The following is a 20,958-nucleotide window of genomic DNA, read 5'->3' as shown; positions in this document are numbered from 1 at the left end:
GAGTTTTGCGGTGGCACGACTCTGTTTTGCCCACGTGAAGTTTTGCGTAGCAAGTTCCTCAATCTCCGGAGGTGTGCTAACACCTGTGGATCAATCCGTGAACCAAATCGAATAGCCACCACTCCATAGATTTATTTGTCACGGCTACCATACTACTAGATCTTAGGACGTGGAGATTTACGTGTCTGTTTAGCAGCATAGAATTTAGGAATCAGTTATAGCATCTTCAGTTATAAATAACGCGTTATCATACGCTTGATAGTTAGCTTTTACATGTAATCTTGACTGTGTTTACGAGCCCACTGTGTCGTGCTCTATCTTTATGTTTTGACTGCACTTTAATATATGAGAAGACAACATTCTTAAGTTCAATTTGTGACTGAGTATTGATTGGCCGAGGTTGCAGAGGGCCCTTGTACACCAAGGCTTTGTATCTACTGTATAGTTTCTCGCTTTCTTTCATTATGTCACTTCTTTCATAATCGTTTACTTGTATATTATTCATGTTAACTGCTGTCCATATTTCCTTTTATGCTTTCTCATGATTGTTAGCTGATCAGTGTTTTTCTTTCAGGTTCTTGTAGGCAGCCCGGGCAATTTACATAGTTTTAATGACTAATGACATGAGATCATCTTGTCCTTTCTGCTGATTCATTTTTTGAGTTTTAATTCCAGCATTGTCATTTCTTTCAGTTCTGCTTTGCTTATTTACTTTTATGCAATTTAGATATCATATTACTCATTTGTTTATGATTACCTTCCTATAGCCAAGTGACTCAAATAGTGAGGAATCAGAATATTACTTGATGTAGTATGATTTAGTTTACTTTCCTGCAAGTTAGTGATTAAATTACTTATGTCATTTTCAGGGATTGAAGTATGAATGAGTAGTTTAAATCTTAGTTTCATTTTATGCAATTTCATTTCCTGCAATTTAGATATCATATTACTCAATTTGTTTATGATTACTTCCTATAGCCAGAGCGAGTCGAAAGGTGAAGGGTCAGAATATGAGTTGAAGTAGTGTGATTTAGTTTGCTTTGCTTACAGTCTTTGAATTGCTTTGAGTTCAGTTTTTATTTTCTTTTTATACAGCAGTAAGGATACTGGGCTTCATTGTCACTAGTTCACTGTTTTGGTACATTTTTATTTTCTTTTGAGAATTGATTTCATCACAGCCAGTTTGAAACCTTTTTTAGAACTTTAAAGTTTGGAAAATCATTGTAGAAATCACCATTACCATCCATACTTGACTTTCAATTCTGCCATCTCACATTAGGGAATCAACAGAACATAAACCCAAAAACAAACCAAAAAATAAAAAACGACAAAGAACTAAGAAATCAGTTATCTTGCATATACATTGCACTTCACTTCAGCAGTTTACGACTCTCGGATTGACATTTCAAATAGCAATTTAGGACTAAATTTACCAAACATTTTGGCGCCGTAGCCGGGGAAGTGAAACTAGGTAGCCAATTTCTTTAAAAAAAAACAAGAAAATTTCAAGGAAGGTAAAAATTGATAACTTCTCAAAGTATGCTCTCCTCTTGCACCTAGTGTGATTTGGAGGATCAGAAAAGAGAGTTATTGGTTTAATAATTGCTTGAGTATGCTCTCTTCTTGCACCTAGAGTGACCTGGAAGATCAGAAAGAGAATTATTAGCTCGACTTGTAGAAAAATAAAAAAAATGACATGCATAGAGCAGGAGATTCTAGGGGAAGGTTTTTAGCTAGGGCCAAGAGTTCGATTTTTACAACTCCAACTATTTCAAGGAATAGACAAGAAACACCTCCATCATCTCCAAATCACACTCCTACCTTAGGATTCCTGGAATTCAAGAGGTAGTAGTTGAATTAGGAGACTCTCCCACACCATCCACTGAATTTGAATTAGGAAAGACCCTTTCTTTACTTCTACAGGAAAACACATTGTAATTGAAGAAGTAGAATCACCTGAAGAAGAAGAGGGAGAAATTCCTCCTCATTCGCCATTAATAGAGGAACCAGAGGACTCTGAAGTCTCTGAGGAAACTATCATGACAGAGGAAGTAGTAAATGGATGTGGTAGAGGTAGAGGTAGAGGAGGAGGAGGAAACAATGGAGGAGGTAGAGGTAACAATGGGGGAAATAGGGATGGAGATAACTCATTCTGATTTCCTATAGTTGATGAGGATTCTCGAGCAACAATGAAGAACATCTCACCATCTGTCCTCCCAAACTTTTATGGGTTAAGAAATGAGGATCCTAAAACATTTCTATTTGAGTTTGAAGTCGTGTGTCGAAGTTATGATTATCTGGAAGACTCTCAAAAACTCAAATGGTTTCCTTCAACATTGAAGGGAGATGCTTTGAAATGGTTCATGGGATTAGTCACTCAATTCATTAGGACTTGGAATGATATGAAACAAACATTTTTGGATAGATACCTGGACTATTGTATGCCCACCAATCACAAGGATGAGGTATTCAAAATGGTACAAAGAGAAGATGAAAACTTGGAGGATTTACTTGAAAGATTTCAATACAACCTGAAAAGAGAAAAAATGAATAACTTAGATGAGGAAACCTTGAAAGCCCTTCTATTAAAAGCCATTAGAGATGAATGGATAGATATTTTGAACATGATGGGAAAAGGAGATATATCTCAACTTCCACTTCATGATATAGCAGAGCTATGTGTCCATCTCTCAAGGGGAAAATCTAAAACTGGAAAAGGGCCTAGAGATCCTTCTCTCATTAGAGCAAACAAATCTACAACTGGATCAGTAAGTAGGGCTGAGATTGGCAACATGTTTGATGAATTCAAAACTGATATCTTAGGGAGTCTTAGTGAGCAACTAGACACCCTTAAGATACAAAACAAGTAGAAAGCAGAAGCTGAAGCTTTGGCCATCTTTTGCCCAAAATGTAGAAAGAAACATGCTCTAAGGGAATTTCCCTTGGATGCAAAAAGTTGTAGAAACATGTGTGATTTGTTCAGAAAACCATGAGACCAAGGATTGTCCTTGAATTCCTGGGCTCAAAGCTTTCTTTCAAGAAGATCCAAATTCAATTGAGTCTCTCTATTTTGCTGCAAGGAGACCTTGGCAGGGGCAACAAAATCAAGGGTTTAACAAATCTATGAACTTTCAACCCCCACCAAATTGGAATCCTTGGCAACAACCTTGGTCCCAACGTCAAAATCCTTTTCAATCATGGGTAGTGGGTATGCAAAACCCTTATGGGAGATTTGCTCAATTTTATAAATATCCTCCATCTTTTCAAAATCAACAAGCTCCACAACTTCCAAATCAAAATCCACAACTATCATTGCCATTTCCACAACAACAACAACCTTCTCAACAGAATCCAAATTCTAAACTCTTGCTTCCATTCCAACAGAAGACAAATCAACTACCTTCCCAGCCATTGCCTAAACCCAACAATAAAAACCCTCAAAATGCTTACATGGTAGAAGGACAACAATTTCCTACCTATATGATTGTTCCTCTTAATGATGTACAACTCAGATCTGGTAGAGTTTTAGATAAGCCTTCTATAGATGCTCAAAAGCAAAGCATTTCTGAGGAAGATTCTCTTGAAGCCAATAAAGGTTCTGAAGCATCTCTTGAAAACCCAAGCACTCAAAAAGAAAAAGAAAAAGAGTCAACCCCCACAACTCCTATAGTTGAGAAACCTGCATCTTCATCCACACCTCCTTTTCCTGAAAGATTACAAATTGACAAAGGGGTGGAAAAACAAATCTTGTTGCCTGACTATGATTTTCTAGATGAATTAAAGAATGTCTGTATCAAGATTCCCTTGTTACAAGCCATTGAAGAGATTCCTATTCTAGCAAAAACAATAAAGGAGTTGAGTCTTAAAAGACCAGGAAGGAAACCAAGAGATACAAGAAGAATCCACCTGGCAGGAAAAATTGCATATATCATGATGGGAAAAATTACTATGCAGAAGTATGTAGATCCCGGTAGTCCAATTGTCAAAACACATATCAATGGGGTAGAAATTCCAAATACTTTGATTGATTTAGGGGCTACTATCAACATTATGAGTAGACAGACTATGGAACGGCTAAAACTTCCTAATCTTCTTTTTACACCTACTTTACTGCAACTTGCAGATCGATCAATTATCAAACCAGATGGTGTATTAGAAGACATTTCGGTCTCCTTAGATTCTTGGGAATATCTAGTAGATTTCATGATTTTAACTCCCAAGAGTAATCTAGGAGGACACCTTCTCATCTTAGGAAGACCTTGGCTAGCCACAGCTAATGCTTTTATCAGTTGTAGATCGGGGGATATGTATATTTCTGATGGTAATTTGACAAAGAAATTCAATCTGTATCCTCCAGCAAAAGCAATTATAGAAATAGGAGATAATGAGTGGGTTGATGTTGAATATACTATACAACCTGTCTTTACCATTTCTGAAATAAGTGAAGATAGTCAAATTCTGAACACATTAGAAAAATTTGAAACACCTTCAGAATATGACCACACACAATTTCAGTTAGATTCTGACATTGAGTATTTATCATCTAGACAAATGTCTCTTTACTCTATGGAAGAATTTGGTAGTTCCGCCATTGAGATTTTTCCAGGTAAAACATTGAATATCAACAAAAACTTAGAAAAATCACAACAGGGAGAGCTAACCAAAATCTTGCAAAAACATTCTACTGCATTTGCATGGGAGTATACTGATATGAAAGGTATTGACCCTAAGACTTGCATTCATCACATCTACATGGAGGAAAACAATAGACCAATCAGACAACATCAGAGAAGGATGAATCCAAACCTTAGGGAGATAGTGAAAGAAGAGCTCCAAAAACCACTCAATGTAAAATTCATTTATCCAATTTCAGATAGCTGATGGGTTTCTCCTATGGTTATAGTACCTAAAAAGAATGGTAAATGGAGGGTATGCATTGATTACAGGGAATTGAACAAAGCAACTTTGAAGGATCACTTTCCTTTACCCTTTATCGATAAGGTATTAGATACTTTAGCAGGCAAAAAATACTTTTCATTTTTGGATGGTTTTAGTGGCTATAATCAGATTCAGGTAGCACCTAAAGATCAAGATAAGACCACATTTACCTATCCATGGGGAGCTTTTGCTTACCGAGTACTTCCTTTTGGATTATGTAATGCACCCGCAACATTTCAAAGGGCAGTTTTAGGAATCTTTTCTGATCTAATCCATGATTGTCTAGAGGTTTATATGGATGATTTTACAGTTTATGGTAATTCATTTGAAGAGGAATTAGAGAATTTGGAAAAAGCCCTTATAAGGTGTAAAGAAACAAACCTTTCATTGAGTCATGAAAAATTCTTTATGATGTTTACTGAAGGTATTGTTTTGGGACATCATATTTCAGGGGATGGGATTAAAGTTGATAGATCAAAAGTTGTAGTCATCTCCAAGTTGCCTATTCCAAATTGTCAAAAAGATGTTAGAATTTTTCTGGGATTTACTGGATACTATAGAAGATTTATAGAAAACTTCACCAAAATAGCATCTCCACTCTTCAAATTACTTACAAAAGACTGTGAATTCAAATGGGATCCTGATTGTCAATCTGCATTTGAAACTTTGAAAACAAGAATATTTAAAACACCCATTTTGAGAGGGCCAAATTGGAAACTTCCTTTCCATATTTCTACAGATGCTTCAGATATAGCTGTAGGAGTTGTGTTGGGTCAAAAGGACTTAGTTCCTTATGCCATTTACTACACTAGTAAAAATTTGACTCCCACTGAGTTGAACTATACTGTGACTGAAAAAGAGTTCTTAGCTGTTGTTCATGCAATCAATAAGTTTAGACATTATATAATAGGCTATGAAACTTTTGTCCATACTGATCATTCTACAATTAGATATCTAATGAAAAAACTTGTTACTAATGGTAGAGTTACAAGATGGCTCTTACTTTTACAAGAATTCAATATTACTGTGTTGGAAAGACCAGGGAAACAAAATACAGTAGCTGATTTCTTGTCTAGGATCCAAAATACTAACAAAGATTCTCCTGTAGAGGATAAGTTTCCATATGAATATTTATTTGAAGTAACTACTAAAACTCCTTGGCATGCAGATATTGCTAACTATTTGGTTACAGGGAAGCTACCTCCACATTTATTTCCTAGTCAAAAAAGAAGAATTATTCAGGAGAGTTCGAATTATTCATGGATTTCTAACGAATTGTTTAAAACAGGGCTAGATTGTGTGATCAGAAGATGTGTTAGGGAAGATGAAATGCCTGACATCCTCAAGGAATGTCATGATGAACCATGCGGTGGACACTTTGCTGACAAAAGGACGGCCTATAAAATCCTTTCTTTAGGATATTATTGGCCTTCCCTCTTCAAAGATACAAAACAATATGTCAGAAGGTGTGACAGCTGCCAAAGAGTAGGGAAACCAACTCTTTCAAATGAAATGCCATTACAACCACAGGTACTCATCGAACCCTTTGAAAAATGGGCTTTAGATTTCATTGGACCCATTAATCCACCATCTAAACAGAAGAAGTATATATTGGTATGCATTGATTATGTCACTAAATGGGTAGAAGCCAAAGCATTGCCTTCTGCCACTGAAAATATAGTTGTTAATTTTCTTTATGAGGATATTTTTACTTGTTTTGGTGTCCCAAGAGAAATTGTGACAGATCAGGGAAGTCAATTTACATCTAACTTGATGGAGAAGCTGATGGAAGAATACAAAATCAAACACAGAAAATCTACTCCTTACCATCCGCAAGCAAATGGCCAAGTGGAGTCTACAAACAAAGTTCTTGAGAGCATCATCACCAAAGCTATCCATCTACACAGAAGAGATTGGGCAGAAAGGCTTCCTGAAGCCTTGTGGGCCTATAGAACTACATGGAGGAATACAACATGACATTCTCCCTATGAACTCGTTTATGGGAAAGAAGTCCTACTCCCCATTGAGTTTCAAGTCAAGACTTTCAAGATGGTAGTTCAGTTGGGGATGAATTTATCAGAAGCCCAAAAGCACAGATTGGAGCAGCTGAATGAGCTAGATGAGATCAAACAATAAGCAATTTTAAGAACTGATCTAGTTCAACATCAAAGAGCTAAGTGGCATGACAGATACATCAAAGAGAAAAAGTTTCAAGAGGGAGATTGGGCACTACTGTTTGATTCCAAGTTTAAAGACTTCAAAGGTAAATTTCAGACCCATTGGCTTGGGCCATATGAAATTGACAAAGTCTTTAGCAATGGAGCGGTAAGAATCAAGACCATTGATGAATTTCAAACTCCTCTTATTGTGAATGGCCACAGATTGAAAATTTATCATAAGCCACTCTCAAAAGAGGAATTTGTCAAAATATTTCAAGAGAATTCTGCAATAAGGCTGGTGAAGAAGAATCCTTCTTCCCCACCAGCCTAGCCTTTGTTTCTTTCAGTTAAAAAAAAATAAAAAATTGTATAAGCCTGAAAACCAATCACAGATTGGCGGTCTTATACAGAAAATATAGAGTGAAAATCAGGGACACCTGACACTATATTTTCCAAAAAAAATTCTTCTCTCCTTCTTTTTCCATCTTCACTCCACTTCATTTGCCATTCCACTCCATCTCCATCTCATTTTCATTTCACTTCACTCCGCTTCATCTCACTCCATTTCATTCATTTCATTCCATTTCATCAATAAATGTCCCTTTCAGGACCATTTTCACTCAGTTAGTTATTATCTAACTATGTTTGTTCAGCTAGTGGGTGTTGTGTCAGTTTCCGCAGCTAGTAGCAGTTTCTGCAACCAGAAGCAGTTTCCGCAGCCAAAAGCAGTTTCCACAGCCAGAAGCAGTTTCCGCAGCCACCACTCTGTGTTTCAAAATTTACAGTCAAAATGTTAGTGCAATAATCATGAAAATGCAGGTGTGATTGAGCATATGCTATGAAGATATGGAGCATCTCCAAACATCAATAAAGAGCAGTTGGTTAAAAGCTAATGGACAACAAATGACAAGGTTCCCAAAGGTATGAGAAAATTTTTCTTTCAAATAGCAATTAAAGTCACGATTTTGCATAGTTGTCAAACCATAAAGGCTCTACTATGTGCAATGATCGTCACGATAGCTCCATTACCCATTACCATCCCATGATATTATGCCGCACACCATGCATTTATTTCTTAACGGTCTCGTGATTGATTTTTGGGTTTAAACTCATAGTCGACTGCACTTTCATACACCACCTGTAATCATGAGATGTGACCTATCTCATTACGGCTCCTCTCCACTACATTTTCCGCAGCTATTCATTAAACGTGTAACATTTCGTACGCAGCCATTTAATTCAAAATCCCAAATTCACTCCATTTCCTTACCATTCTATTAAGACCATCTTCTTCACATACGTCTGCACTTCATCTTGTGAACTCACCACGGCTGCTCATCCTCTGTTCCGCTTGTAATTCCGAAACACTCTCGTTACCTGCTATCCATTTACCGATTGCAGTCACTGTATTTTTTCCATAAACCCTGAAACCAAGCCACCTTCCCTCTGCTAAACCCTCACACACAATTGAATTCTCAGTTGAATTTCAAAACAGAGGAAGGAATGGGACGATTACTAAGGGTAGAACCAGAAGGACCTAAATATTTAGAAGGTTACCCTCAAGCAAAAGATTTGCTGAAGAAAGCAAAATGGTTACGCTTCATCCAAAAATTTAAGGGCCATAATAAAGAGGTAACCAAATCCTTTGCACGGTCTTTCGATGGCCAGATGGTGGAAATTGGAGACTTAAAGCTCACGGTCACTGAAGCAACAGTAGCAGCTGCCACAGGCTTACCCCAGGAAGGTGAGCGATGGTTTAAAAAAAAAAGCGTGGACGAACAGGCATGGAGAATTATGCTACAAAACCCAGGTGTGGATGTTACTGTGTTTACAAAAGGAATTCCTGTTCATGCATTGAAAGAAGAATGGGCCAGCCTACTGTTAGTTATCCAAAAGTTTATCACTTGCGAAGGACGCTTTGGTTCAATGTACATGTACCATGCTAGGTTGTTGATGAACTTCTTAGAGAGTCAAACTCTTAATTTGCCTTATTTCTTACTGCTGAGTTTGAAAAAGATGAGTACCACAGTCCAAAAGCACATAGGAAATATAGAACCTCATCTATATCATCATGGACTTGTAAAGATTCTCATTGAAGACCAACTGAAGAAAAACAAAGATACCTGGGAACAATTCTTAATAAGAAATTACTTTCAAGAGCCATCTGAGGCACCTGAAAGTAGTACACCAAAGACACCGAGAAGGAGTAGGAGAAAAGAAAAGAGTGCTAAAGTCCAAGACTCTCCTACTACCGAAACTCAAGAAGTTGGTCAAAAAGAAAAAGAGAACAGTACTAAGGACAAGAAACAGAGAAAATTGAAAGGCAAAAGAAACATAGAAGAAATCTATCAATCACCTGAGCCATCTATAGAGGAAGACTATCAAACATTGTCTGAGAGATTAGTGCATCTTCAAGAACAGACTGTTACAGCAAAGAAGAAGGAAAAAGGAAAATAGAACATAGAAGAAGGGAGTACTAGTCCACCGTATTTAAGAATAAGCAACAGGCTTAGAGGAAGGGGGAGTAAAACACAAGTAAAACAGCCCCACTTCATTGACTTGGGTGGGGAAACACCCGAGAAACCTCCAGCTGGCCGTATTCCACCTCGTCCTCAGCCAAGTATTGAAACTAGTCCTCCACATGTTGATGAAAACCCTTCTCGGCCAGAGCTAGAAAGCAGTCCTCCTCCTCCACAAGACTTTGAAGTCAGTCCAAGAAAAACACCCGAAATAGATCCCAGTCAACAGGAGGTGTATGACTACCTCGAATCTTTAGAAAAGACAGCTGCAGGTCCGAGTACCACTCTGCCCCACATGACACCAGATGCACAAGTTCAATCCTTAAAGCAAGAAGTGTTTGAATTAGAGGTTCTAAACAGGCATATTAAGCAGGAAAATGAAGCACTTAAGGAGCAGAGGAAAGTGGATAAAATTATTCATGATAATACTATGCTTCATTTGGGACTATGTCAAAAGAAGAATAAGAAACTAAAGAAAAAGTACAGAAAGTTGAGCAGAGAATTGATCAATCTCAAATTCAGATGTCTGATAAGGAAACCCAGGATGGTGGTAGCACCAAGAAAGAAGAAAAGAGGACTAGATGTCCTAGCAGAGGCTTCAGAACATATGGATTAAAGGGGAATGACTAAAATTTTGGTTGCATGAGGACATGCAACACCTTCACAGTGGGGGTATGTTGAGTCCCAAACTTGCATCTTCCCTATACACCTTTTCAGCCTTCTTTTCCATTTACTTGACCCACCAAGCTGTCAAATCATTGCATATTAGTTTAAAAAGAGCTTATAAAATGGTTTCCTAACTATGTTTGTGACTGCTGTTTGATTTAGATTTTTGTTCAATCAGCTGCGGAAACTTGTCACTTTCCGCAGCCAGCTCAAGTTTCCGCAGCCATTTTGTTGAAGACTATGTTACAGGTGTCCAATGGAGAATCCAGCCACATCGGCAAGCTGTAAATAACATGTACATGGAGCGTTTCCCCTTGGTTCAACCGAATCACTCACAAACAGCCATGGTCAAGGACGGTCAAAGGAGTGGTCAAACCAAGAGTTTTGCGGTGGCACGACTCTATTTTGCCCATGCGAAGTTTTGCGTGGCAAGTTCCTCAATCTCCGGAGGTGTGCTAACACCTGTGGATCAATCCATGAACAAAATCGAACAGCCACCACTCCATAGATTTATTTGTCACGGCTACCATACTGCTAGATCTCAGGACGTAGAGATTTATGTGTCTGTTTGGCAGCGTAGAATTTAGGAATCAGTTATAGCATCTTCAGTTATAAATAACGCGTTATCATACGCTTGATAGTTAGCTTTTACATGTAATCTTGACTGTGTTTACGAGCCCACTGTGCCGTGCTCTATCTTTATGTTTTGATTGCACTTTAATATATGAGAAGACAACATTCTTAAGTTCAATTTGTGACTGATTATTGATTGGCCGAGGTTGGAGAGGGCCCCTGTACACCAAGGCTCTGTATCTACTGTACATTTTCTCGCTTTCTTTCATTATGTCACTTCTTTCATAATCGTTTACTTGTATATTATTCATGTTAACTGCTGTCCATATTTCCTTTTATGCTTTCTCATGATTGTTAGTTGATCAGTGTTTTTCTTTCAGGTTCTTGTAGGCAGCCCAGGCAATTTACATAGTTTTAATGACTAATGACATGAGATCATCTTGTCCTTTCTGTTGATTCATTTTCTGAGTTTTAATTCAAGCATTGTCATTTCTTTCAGTTTTTCTTTGCTTATTTACTTTTATGCAATTTAGATATCATATTACTCATTTGTTTATGATTACCTTCATATAGCCAAGCGACTCAAATAGTGAGGAATCAGAATATTACTTGATGTAGTATGATTTAGTTTACTTTCCTGCAAGTTAGTGATTAAATTACTTATGTCATTTTCATGGATTGAAGTTTGAATGAGTAGTTTAAATCTTAGTTTCATTTTATGCAATTTCATTTCCTACAATTTAGATATCATATAATTCAATTTGTTTATGATTACTTCCTATAGCCAGAGCGAGTTGAAAGGTCAAGGGTCAGAATATGAGTTGAAGTAGTGTGATTTAGTTTGCTTTGCTTACAGTCTTTGAATTGCTTTGAGTTCAGTTTTTATTTTCTTTTTATATAGCAGTAAGGATACTAGGATTCATTGTCACTAGTTCACTGTTTTGGTACATTTTTATTTTCTTTTGAGAATTGATTTCATCACAGCCAGTTTGAAACCTTTTTGAGAACTTTAAAGTTTGGAAAATCATTGTAGAAATCACCATTACCATCCATACTTGACTTTCAATTCTGCCATCTCACATTAGGGAATCAACAGAACATAAACCCAAACACAAACCAAAAACTCAAAAACTCAAAAATGACAAAGAACTAAGAAATCAATTATCTTGCATATACAGTGAAATTCACTTCAGCAATTTACGACTCTGAGATTGACATTTTAAATAGCAATTTAGGACACACTAAATTGACCAAACAAGTACCCTGCTGATTTCTTAGTTCTCCAGTTGAAGGCAAAGCTCACTGGGTATCCTCTCATCCTAGGAAGACCCTGGTTGGCCACTGCCGATGCTTACATCAGTTGTCGGGCTGGGAACATGACCATCAAGAACGAGAATATGTCCAAGCAACTAATCCTATACCCTTCTGCCCAACCCTTGCTAGAACATGATCTACCTCTCTAGTTGGAAGAGGAGGGTGAGGATGAAGTCTATTCTGTACCACTGTGTGTAGTAGAAACTGTCATGGGGGAGGAGCCGCAAAATGAGGATGATATCATTGAAAATTTAATTCAGAATCCACCCCCTAGTATTTTTCCATTAGAAGATCTAGTGAAAGAAACCCAAGACAATCCATTCACTGATCTCTGTGTGGATGACCGGACGTCTCTCCGTGTTAAGAAAATAGAGTTCAACCCAGAAACAACCTTGAAAATCAACTCATCCCTATCCACTTCCCAGGAGAAGGAACTGTGCAGCTTATTGAGAAAACATTTAGATGCCTTCACTTGGAGTTATAAGGAGATGAAGGGAGTGCACCCCATAGTTTGTACTCATCACATATACATTAAGGAAGATTGCAAATCAGTCAGGTAGCCTCAAAGGAGGATGAATCCAACCCTTAAAGACATTGTTAAGGAAGAATTGCAAAAATTACTTGATGCAGGATTCGTCTACCCCATCTTTGACAGTGAATGGGTCTCTCCTTTGGTGATAGTGCCAAAGAAAAATGGTAAGTGGAGAATCTGTGTCGATTATCAGGAACTGAACAAGGCCACTAAAAAGGACCATTTTCCTTTGCCTTTCATAGATCAAGTGTTAGATGGTTTGGCAGGGAAAAAGTTGTTTTCCTTCCTAGATGGGTTTAGTGGGTACAATCAGATTCAAATCAGCCCGGAAGACCAAGATAAGACCACTTTCACTTGTCCTTGGGGTACCTTTGCATACCGGGTCCTTCCTTTTGGTTTGTGCAACACTCCATCCACTTTCTAGAGAGCAGTATTGAGTATATTTTATGAACTAGTTCATGATGCAGTGGAAATATATATGGATGATTTTACTCCTTGTGATTCTAACTTTCAGGAAGCTTTATCTAACCTAGGAAAAGTTTTGGACAAGTGTATTGAAATGAACCTGTCCCTCAGTCTGGAAAAATGTGAATTTTTAATGACTGAAGGGACCATGCTAGGTCATGCAATCTTTCAACAAGGATTGCAGGTGGACCCCAACAAAATTGCCATCATCCAAAGGGTCCCACCTCCTCAAAAGGTGAGAGATGTCCGAAGTTTCCTAGGTTTAGCGAGATATTACAGAAGATTCATTAAAGATTTTACTAAGTTAGCCTCTTCATTGTTTGGTCTTTTGGGAAAAGATGTTGAGTTCATAAGGATTGAAAACTGTCAAGAAGCCCTAGATACCTTGAAAAGCAAACTCGTGACTGCCCCAATTTTGAAAGGCCCAAACTGGGCCCTACCTTTCCACATCCACACAGATGCCTCGAACAAAGCAATAGGAGCAACCTTGGGAAAAATTGATGAAAATTTACCTTATGCCATATACTTTATAAGTAAAAACTTGTCAAAGGCAGATTTAAACTACACAGTAACTGAGAAGGAACTCCTAGCTGTAGTGCATTCCTTAAATAAATTCAGACATTACATCACAGGCTATCAAACATTTGCACACATTGATCATGCTATAATTAGGTATTTAATGAATAAACCAGATGTAAATGCTCGCATTATTAGATGGTTTCTTTTACTGCAACAGTTTGATTTAACCATTGTTGATAAGTCTGGTAAAGAAAATGTTGTCGCTGACTTTTTGTCTAGAGTCAATTTGCCTGCAAGTGAAGAAGGAATGGTGGATGATCAAATGCCAGATGAAAACCTATTTGCTATCTCAGTGCTCTCTCCATGGTTTGCTGATATAGCAAATTACTTGGTTTCAACACGGTTCCCACCACAAATGTCCTCAAAAGAGAAGAGCAATATCATGAGGAAAAGCGCCCCTTTCACTTGGATTGGGGGCAATCTCTTCAAACTTGGCCCAGATCAGATCTTCAGAAGATGTGTCAGGGAGGAGGAAGTTTTTGACATTCTCCTAACCTGCAACAAAGATGATTGCCTTCAAAATCTTGTAAGAAGGCTACTATTGGCGCACTCTTTATCAAGATGTGAAGAGATATACCAGCCAATGTGATTCGTGCCAAAGGATGGGGAAACCTACTCTAAAGGATGAGATGCCCATACAACCTCAAGTGACCTTTGAGCCATTTGAGAAGTGGGGCATGGACTTTGTGGGTCCTATCAACCCTCCTTCAAAACAGAGGAAATGCATCATTGTGTGCATCGATTATCTGACAAAATGGGCAGAGACCAAAGCAATCAAGGCACAACAAAGGAAAAAGTAGCTGAGTTTTTAAGAGAAAACATATTCTATAAGTTCGGGTATCCAAGAGAACTGATCACAGATCAAGGTAGTCAGTTCACTTCCAATTTGATTGAAGATCTGCTCATACATCATAAAATCAAGCACAGTACTTCCACCCCTTACCATCCATAAGCCAATGGACAGGTGGAAGTCACTAACAGAGCTTTGGAAGGAATTCTGACCAAGGTGGTGAGCAGCAGTAGAAAAGATTGGGCGGATAGACTAGTTGAGGCCACCTGGGCCTACAACAAAACATGGAAGACCACCACAGGGTTCACACGCTATGAACTAGTCTATGGGAAGAAGGCTTTGCTGTCAATAGAATTTGAATACAATACACTAAGGATGGCAGCTCAGCTAGACCTAGAGCTCAACCATGCATAGAGGGAAAGGCTACTCCAACACAATGGATTGGATGAACAAATATTGCAGGCCCTTCTCCACACAGAGGTAGTCCAGCATCAAAGAAAAATATGGCATGATAAAAATATCAAGGAGAAGCAATTCCAAGAGGGAGATTGGGACTTCAAAGGCAAGCTAAGGACAAGATGTCTGGGACCCTACACTGTGGAAAAATGCAATGACAATGGTTCAGTTCTGATCAGAACCATTGATGAGGAAGCCATCCCCATGCTTGTCAATGGACATTGGTTTAAAATTTACAAGAAGCCCCTCTCCAAGCAAGAGTTCATTGAAGATCTGAATAAGACAGTGTTGGTAGTGGAGTAGGTCTCAGCCTCCACTCCACCCACTCACTGAAGAAGCAGAAAAAAGAAAAATAATAAGGACTCAAGTGAAAACCTCCATGAGGCGCTTGAGTCCCATCATTGGGTTGAAAACCTCCTTTGAGGCGGCCCAATGATGACAAAAAAAAGAAGAGAGAGAATAAGATCCCTGGGTGAAAAACTCCCTTGGAGGCACCCAGGGCAGGCAATTAGGGTGAAAACCTCCTTGAGGCGCCCTAGTTGTCTTTCAAAAAAAAAAAAACAGAGAAAAGAAGGAAGAGGAAATTGACTTTTAAAATGCATTGCAGGTTACAGGGGGACCACAGGAAGCAAGAGAAGATGTCACAAAGCCTATTTCATCTCCTCCACACTCATCTCCATCATTTCTGACCTTTCTTCCACCTCACTGTGTGCTTTTTCCGAACATTATGTATCCTACAGGAGGCCCTGTGTGTTCTATGGGAGGCTCCTGTAGAAATCACATAGAGTTCGAAATGGGTTTTAAAAAAACAGTTTGAGGCACTGGGATGTTTCATGAAGAGCATGTAGGCCCTCCGACAACTATCCACCCTCCAGGTCATCCATTCCACACCTGCACCATCTCATTATCATTGATTTCTTTCCTTCCTGCTAAAAAAAAAACACAGAAACCAGTTTTTAGAAGGAAAAAATAAAAGGAACAACACCTCCAAATCTTGCCTGCAGCTTACCAAATACCTCTCCATCACCATCAGCATCTTTGGTAGCATCCTCACAGCTCCCAGCATAAGAATCAACTAAAAATTTCAAAGGGAGAAACAGCTACAGGAGCTCCTGTAGGATTTCCTGTAGCAGCTGATCCCCTTAAAATCAAGCCACAATAGCAAAATAGGTGCAACCATAGGATTGAAGGGGACACTTGAAGCCAGATCTAGCCAGAGGATACCTGCACAAAGCAAACAAGCCCCACATCATGGAGCAAAAAGCATACAATAGAGGAGATACAGGCATGCAGCAACTGAAATATGAGCATGCAGCAGCAAAGGAACCAATATGCACCACAACACGAACATCTGACTTGTAGGTAAGTGTCTAACCCTCTCCTCTGTTGCATCTGTGTAATTCAAAAATATGCATAAGCAAATGATATGGCTAGGGTTGAACGAGAAAAGGTGGCCAGTTAACTAGCCACCCTCATCCAGTTAACTGTGCTCATCTGGAGATGCCACCACATGTGTGCCTAGTCAACTCACAGAAAATCCAAAGGACAAGTAGTGGAGGTTATACAAACTCTGATGAACCCCGATGCAATGATGGGAAGTGATTGCGGGAAAGAGTCATGAAGAGCCATGATGACAGAGCAGTGGGGGCCAACGGTCCGAATCTAGCAACGTACCTTTTTGCAAGATCACCCCATCACCGGAAATATCTTAAAGAAGACATAAGTATTCCTCCTCGAAACTCCTTCACCACCTTTTCTTCCATTTCATCCCCGTCCACTTAGTTGATCTGTACCACCTCCATAACCTCGAAACCATCGTTCTCTATCGTTCTCAGCCATCTGTCTGCTATCAACGTTCTACAGGAGCAGCAATAGGTTATACAGGAGCACCTACATCTAGTTCTACAGAAGGGGCAGTAAGCAGTTTTTCAGAAGGAAACACGAGGTTTTTGCTCAAATGCTGGCTTGAAGAGGTAGGTTCTATACAGACCCACCTTGAATATTAATATGTGCAAGAAATGATACAATTTTGAGGAGATTAAGCATGTAGAAGGAGAGGAATTCCATAAAAACAATTCTGCCTATTTTCTTAAAAAAAAAAAAGCACAGTTTTTCTCTGTTTCCTGTTTCTTCAAAAAATTTTATCTCCATCTCTACACAGGGTGTTCCAAAAGGGTATAAGAAAAATGACACGGGATTCATGAGGAAGGAACCCAAAAATTCAGTCAGGCTCCATGAACATCTCGAGGTGGTAGCCATTTTCACCATAGCAAATTGGATGCCATTTTTCGAAAAATTTCGAGGGTTTGATGAAGAAGTGGCTCAGGAGTTTGCCCTTGCTTTAGTACCTTGCTCAAAGACCCATGCCACTGTTACTTTCAGAGGTCTCACCATGGAAATCACCCCAGAATTTATCAGTAGAGTTACCAGCCTTCCCTTTGGATTACCTTGGAGCAAAGATGAAAAGTCAATGGGACAAGTTGCCAAGAAAACCTTCTTCCAACCAAATGAAAATCATGTAGAAGACAAAAATGGAATTAGAAGAACAAGCATACCTTTCCTTTGGGATGAGGTTAGTTACCAAATCATCAAGTACATTTCCTGTGAAGGGAGGTATAGCATAGTTTATGGCTACCTTTTTTGACTTCTCCATGAGCTGAGATATGGCATGGACACTCCCACACCACAAAAACTCAACACCCCCTATTTTCTCCTGCAGTCCCTCATAGACTCCAGCAATAAGTTGAAGGCAGGAGGTCCTAATTAGTTAGCTCACCATGGGTTAATTAAACTATTAGTGGAAGAAGACCTCCACACCTTCACAATTCCCATAGCATGGGAAATCTTCAGAAACATGATAGTAGGAGATGATATAAAGGCCCTCACATACAATCACAGTACTTCTGAGAGTGAGGGGGAAGAGCAACAAGGGGAAGAAGGGGAGGAAACTGAGGAACAAACAGAGGAGGAAGACACCAAAATAGAGAAGGAGGAAACTAAACTAGAGGAGGAAGAAACCAAAACAGAGCAAGAGGAAACAAAACCAACAGAGACTGAAACAGAGACAAAAGGAGAGGAAAAAGGGGCAGAAAAGAAAGAAGTGTCTCCTGAGACCCTAGAAAGGGAGGTAGAAATTGTTCTTGCTACCCTCAGCACCCCAATTAAACCCAAACAAAAGAGGAAGAGGCGAACATCAATGTACTTCAGGCCTCGGAAAAGCACAAGGATAAAAATAGGAAAACTGCAGCCATCTTCAACAGTGCCTATTGTAATTGAAGATTCACCCACTATCAAAGGGGAAGAATCTCTCTCTAAAACCCCCATCACATATGAAAGAGGAAGTCCCAGAACTTCCACCTGGAAGGAAAGAGTACAACTATAGGACTCAAAAGTAGCTCTACAAGAGGCACAAACTGTTCTACAAGAGACCCTGACTAAGCTGCAGGAGATCGAAAAACTTGAGAAAAGGGTAGAAGAACAACCAAAGGAGAAGGAGGAAACAACAGAGACCCAAGAACTTGACCCCCAACCTAGTTTGGGCTCTTACTACAATCTTCTTGAGGGGGGAAAATCATTCCACAGAAATTTGCAGTCCCACTTTTCTTTGAGCTAGAGAAAGAAAGAATAAGGAGCCATAGATGGATGCAAATCGCCAAATCCAAGGGGGTAGAGGATATTGGCCACATGGAGAACCAACTTAGAGAGATGGGCAGGGAATTAAGTGTTGTAAGACATAGAGAGGCAATCAGAAGGACTCACTTGGAAACAGAAAATGAGCTGCTAAGAAGACAACTGCAAGAAAAGGAAACACAATTGGCATGCATGGCCAGCTGGTCTATGGAGGCACTACAATGCAGAACACCAGCAAAATCATATGGAGTATACCTCAAAGACCAGTGGCTACAGTTTCAGATCAAGACATTGGCACAGAGAGGCACAATGCCTTTTCAGGATTACAGACAGTTCATGGACCTATGTGACCAAATTTCAGCAGAAGACAAGGCAAAGATAGCAGAGTTCTATTTGCATAACATGGCCCTCACCGATATGAACCTATGGGATCCCAACACTAGGCTAGGGGACCTGCAGCTAATGGCCATGGCCTCATGGATGAATCATGAGGAGAAAAGGGCAACAGAAATCAAAAAGTTGATGGCAAAAGAGCAAAATGAACCCCTAATGATCAGAGCTGAGCCATCAAACCCCATGGCTCTCATCAGTACACACCAGATGCTTGCAAATAATCCTCAAAGTGCCCCTAAGTATATCAATGATCAGGCTCAAGGCATTGCACATTTTGAGGACATGGAAAGATTACTTGGAGATGACTGTATTCATGCTTGTGTGAGGAGGTGGAATACACTGCCACACAGCTTGCAAATAAGGGAGTATCACTCCCCAACAAGGATGAAAGAAGCATTAAGGAGAGTTCCACTGTACAAGCACTCTATGCAGAGTTTGAAGGGTAATTGGATTGGCCTCAAACTAAGTCCTCCACCACTGCTAGGACTGCCAGTGGGCAGAAAAGATGAAGAACAACAACAATGGGAAGAAGTGGATAGAGAAGTAGGATTCCATGACAAAGAAGAGGACCTCACATTAGAAGCATGTGATGTCAAGGAGTCCATCAGGGTCATCAAAGATGAGGAGATGGACTAGTTGCTCAGAGGATGAGCAACACATTCAGTAGGGGGTGATGATGAGCCCCATAAATGGGTAATTATATGGGCTCATTTTACCTCCTAACTTAGCTTAATCCACCATTCTAATTAGTTTATTTCATGTTTTTTATTATATTTATGCTAATAGAGTGAGTTGGGTTGGTCATTATGCCTTGAAGTCTAATGTGTGCTTATTGCAGATTTTTGGTCAATTTTGGAGACAAAGTCAAAGATTTAATGAACATTTGGCAGCAAATATTTGAAGAAGATAAGGGAGAGGATTTATAGGAGGGTATCCCCCTCATTTGTGACTCCCTACTTCGAATTCTCCTTCAGAAATCTCAGAGGACAAGCAGCCACATCAATGCACCAAGGAGGCAGCCAAGAAAGTGGAGGATAACTGTTGTCTATCTCAAGTTTTGGGATCCAAGCCTCCCTGATTTTAAGGGAGTTGTTGGGAGCTCCAATTGTATAAGTAGAGAGGCCTAGGGCCTCATTAGGTTGCTGAATATTAGTAAAATTCTTGAACTTTTGTTGCAATTTTTCTCTGCTCAACTTCGAGCTTACTTTTGTGGATAGTTTCATGTAATTTTACTGTTATTTTGATAATGAAGATGAGATTGTTTTTGAGCTAGCACTGAGTCACCTTAGAGGGCTGAAGCTATTTGGTTAGGGCCCAATCCAAGCAACCAAGCACCTCTTGTTTTGTATTTATATGCTTTGTTTCAGTTTGTGAATTAGTAGCTGTTAAATGGATTTCTTTCTTAGTTAAGAATAGGTTGCTTTTGGTGATTTAAAAGGTTGTTTCCATTTCATTTTGTTGTAGAAGGTTGAACAGTGATAGAAGAAGATACAAAAATGGCATCAATAGAGCCTTGGCCTCCTTTCTTCCCTTTGGGACCATGAACTGAGGCCAATACCCTCTTGCTGCCACAAAAAACACATATTTGTCTTTTCCATAGGATTTCTAGTGTTGCAGTTTGTTAGAAGGTTAATTCTTTTGCTATAGATCTATTTCAGCATGCTCATTTCTATCTTTGCAATAAATTTCCTTCCATGGTTTCTTTCCATGTAGCATTTTCTTCAGCATTTACTTTCCTAGATCAAAATTTAGACTAGCTTGATGCAAAGTTCTGTTTTTTTGATGTAGCTAGTTTCCTTGCTTGCTTAATCTCATGATGTGAGTTTCAGTTATATGGCAGCAATACTCTTCTCACAATAAGTCGGCCAATCAGCCATCACCATTTCCCTTTGATCTATGCTCCACAGGTCACCCAAAGTCCCTCACAAATCTGCCTTAAGATTC

Source organism: Pinus tabuliformis, chromosome 1_2 (genome assembly GCF_031772625.1).
Source record: "Pinus tabuliformis cultivar Carrire ecotype Pingquan chromosome 1_2, CPIR1, whole genome shotgun sequence".
Classification (NCBI taxonomy): domain Eukaryota; kingdom Viridiplantae; phylum Streptophyta; class Pinopsida; order Pinales; family Pinaceae; genus Pinus; species Pinus tabuliformis.
This window is presented reverse-complemented; position numbering follows the sequence as displayed.